Raw genomic sequence first — 3,765 nt, 5'->3', positions numbered from 1 at the left:
ACAATAGGATAAAGGACATTGCCAGCCCCTTGGGTGGCCTCAGGGCCCCTGATGCTTCTGTAGCTCTGTTGGGGTGGGTCCGCCCCAGGTGGCTCAACCACTGTTCCCCACTGCCCATCAGATGCTCACTGAAAACCTACACACAATTCCTTGCTTTCCAAGTGGTTTCTAATTTCTTTTAATTTAGGAATCTAGCTCTGTGGCTAGAAATAGCTGTGGTCAATGCCCCACATGAGTGAGGTACCCACCTTGGGGGGGACGTCACCCCAAGTGGCAGCTAAGGGTACATTACCCATTGGGTTGTTTCCCTATTGTCACCTCTCAGAAGTAGTGAAAAATGGCTAACCACCAGTAACGTGGGTTCTCACCAGGCCCACTGCCTGAGAATCTGGGCAGAACCATGCCCACCCCCAGGGCACTTTCCTGGCACTGATACTGGGGAGTGAGGTGTCATCCCTCAGCAGAACACAGCATGTCGCTATCGTCCATCCCTGACATCAGGGAAGGAAATGGGACACTTGGAGACCCCAGAAGGCTCTCCACCACACCCAGGGGCAGGAGCCCCAAGAAAGGGTCTGGTCTCAGGAGGGAGGCATAGACCCTGAGTCCCTGGGCACTCATAGTCTTCCTTTGGAAAACCAACCCCAGGTTCCCAGAGTTACACAAGAGTGTGGGGGATTGGGTGGGAGGGTCACCAGGGCCCCTCTCCCCTTTCAGAAGGGCAGCGAGGCTTCCAAGGATCCACCACTTCTTCCTCTCCACCTCATTCACAAAGGACATTAGAACAGGATGCCCACCTAAGGGGAGTTCCGCTAGAAGAGCCCCCACTCTCAAGAGAGCCCAGAGCTGCAAGGGGCTCAGCCCCTCAACTCCCACTCCCCCTTCCCCTTAAAAGGCCATTTCTGGGTCTTTGGCTGTGGCCACGCAGGAGGTGCCCCATTAATGGCCATCAGGGTCCAAAGGAGAGTCACCCCATCCTCTGCCTTATCCCGGGGTCCCTCGGGGCCATGCGCAGGCAGCTCTTCCAGGAAAGGAAGGCAACACACTCCTGAGTTCAGTTAAAGCTTTTTATTGGCCATAGTAATTTTCCCCCCACAAAAGCTTCCAGAATACCTGTACCTTCTTAGAATGTCAAAGTAGAAAGTTTAGAATAAAAGGATTCAGTTTCAGGGGAAAAAGCAGCAACTTGGCAAACAAGTCTTTGAACACTCCGCCTAGCTTCATGCCCCTTTTTTCTCCAGTAGGATTTCGTGCAGCTCCTCAGCATCCTCGGGGGTCTTCACCCGGATGAGCATGATCACTAGGATGGAAGCATTCTCCTCGCAGACCGGTGGGTTTGGGACACAGACAATGGAGGACATTGTTCTTGCCGGTTCGGGAGCAGGGCATGTTGGGTGGAACCAGGCCTTTCGGGTGGATGTTACCTAAATTGGTGTCAGCTCCAACCAGCAGCTGGGTCTTCTGACTGGTCGCGGGTTTCAGGTGCAGTGTGCCCACTCCCTTCTCTTAAAACTCGTTATCTTTTTTTTGGGTTTTTTTTAGCTGTTTTTTTTTTTCTTTGCAAGGCAATGGGGTTAAGTGGCTTGCCCAAGGCCACACAGCTAGGTCATTATTGAGTGTCTGAGACCGGATTTGAACCCGGGTACTCCTGACTCCAGGGCCGGTGCTTTATCCACTGCGCCACCTAGCCGCCCTTTCGTTATCTTTTTTGTAAAAAAGTTTGCACTTCTTGGAGTAAAAGGCGTCCTCCTCTTTGACTTCAGTCACAATGGCTTTCGGTGGCTCTTCACTCTTCCTGGCCAGCACCCCTGCGTTGCTCAGCAGGCCCGTCAGCACGGCTCTCCGGCACTTTGGAGAAGGAAGAAATGGGACCGGCTTGGCTCACACTTTGGCCCAACATGCCTGTTTCCAGCAGAGAAGGAGAAGCCGGCCGCCGCACCCGAACCCAAGGGGCCCAGAACTTAGCCGTCCACTTTCGGGCCAAAGTGGAAAGAGGTGGTGGCGGGCCCGGCCGGGGTCTCCTCCTGCCCGCTGCCATCCTTACTGCGGCCGGGCAGCTGCTCCATGCTGCTGAGGTATCTCTCGTGGTCCCTAAAGATGGGCGTCAGGGCGCAGGGCGGGTTGGTTGACGATCCAGTCACGCACCGGGTCTGTGGCGGGCACCGGAGCTGGGCTCGGGGCAGGAGGAAGGCTGCTGCTTGTGCCCGCTGGTCTTGGGGTCAGCGGCCTTCCTGTCCATTCCCAAGGGAGACTTGGAGCCATTGGCTGTGATGCGGCCAAAAGTCACCTTCTTTTCTGGTGAGGTCTTGGCAGGGGCCAGGTTGGACACAGAAGCCATGGTACTGCCACTGGACAGGCCTTCCAGAGGCTTGATCCTGGTGCCTCGTCCTGGAGCAGCCTTTGAAACCTTTAAAAGCCCCTCCACTTTCAGGTGCTTCGCCTTCTTGATCGCTCTGTTCTTTGGGACTTCCTCACCCGCCACGGAGACAGTTCCCACCTCTTCCGCGTCGTCCTCTTGATCCCAGTTGCGGTCTGTCGGCTCCTTCTCTGCGTTTCTTTTGGCCATTTTTTGGTACCCGCCGGGCGGCGCCTCCTCCCTCCCCGGGCCCGGCCGCACAGCATCTCCCTGTTCGCCTTCGCCTCAGCCCGAGGAGGCCGCTGCGTGTCCGCAGGGCGCGCGCCCCGCCGGGGGGCCGGGACGGGCGGTGGAAGCGGTGGGGTTGGGGGCCAGGGGCGCGGGCGCGGGGCGCGGGGACTCCCGGAACGGACCCTGTTCCTCCGTCTCGCAGGCGCCGCCTCCAGAGATCTACATTCATTTCTTAAAAAAAAAATTTCTTTTATATATTTCTTTCCCTTAATCCAATTCCTCATACCAAAAACGACTAATCTGTGACCATGTTTAACGCAAATGTGTATGTACAATATTCATCTGACTGCTCACCTGAGGGGAGGATGGTGGGAAGGGAGGATAGAAGGAAATTATGTAACTTAAAATATGCATATGCATATGCTTAATATATTAATTAAAAATAAAGAGTGGATATATCCTAGAAAGGTCTTTCAGTTATATTTTCTCTTTACTTCCCAAGTGTCCAATTTATCCTCAGAGACCTTTTGTACTTAGTATACCCGTAGGCTGGGTGACTATCATAAATAGGTTTTATTAATTTTACTATATTCTTAGGGTATTTTACTTACCTCGTTTACTTTCCCAGCTGTCCTGTGAATGTGCTTGTAGGAGATATACATACTTTCTTTTAAGAAGCATGATTGTAAGGAACTCTCACAAAATGAAACAGACTGCATATTATGGGAGAAGGGAAACACTTCCACTTCATGGAATCATTTTTCTAAAGACACCAAAGATCAGTTTGGCATACCAGAGTGTCCAAGACTTGAGGTGACTTAAGGTTCCTAGCTGGTAATCAGAGTTATAAACTGTACTGTTGCTAAGGGAATGGACACACACTTTCAGTGATTAGTATCATGAGTATTTCTTTTCAGATTAACTTGGTAGTGGCATATTTGGAACATTATTTCCTTTAAAGTCCATTAATAATGAGAAGTCCAAAATGTAACTGAATTGGTCTTATATTGATATTGAATTTTTTTTACTATTAACAAGATAGATCATTGCTTGCCAATGGTGATACATCTTATTTTTGAGGTGTTGAGAAAATATACATATAATTTGCATATATTGTATATTTACATTTATATTACAGTTATATTTTAATATCAATATATGTATAAATAAAAATATAT

The 3,765-nt window shown here is 50.6% G+C and overlaps 1 pseudogene; it reads right to left on the bottom strand.

Annotated features, from left to right (window-relative positions):
- Nucleotides 1–1,220: 1,220 nt before the first annotated feature.
- LOC141517924 (nuclear pore complex protein Nup50-like) lies at nucleotides 1,221–2,566 on the bottom strand (annotated as a pseudogene).
- Nucleotides 2,567–3,765: the final 1,199 nt, after the last annotated feature.

The sequence above is a fragment of the Macrotis lagotis genome, chromosome 1 (assembly GCF_037893015.1).
Source record: "Macrotis lagotis isolate mMagLag1 chromosome 1, bilby.v1.9.chrom.fasta, whole genome shotgun sequence".
In the NCBI taxonomy this organism is placed as follows: domain Eukaryota; kingdom Metazoa; phylum Chordata; class Mammalia; order Peramelemorphia; family Peramelidae; genus Macrotis; species Macrotis lagotis.
Note: the sequence above shows the minus strand (reverse complement) of the source record. Positions and strands in the feature narration are given on the sequence as shown.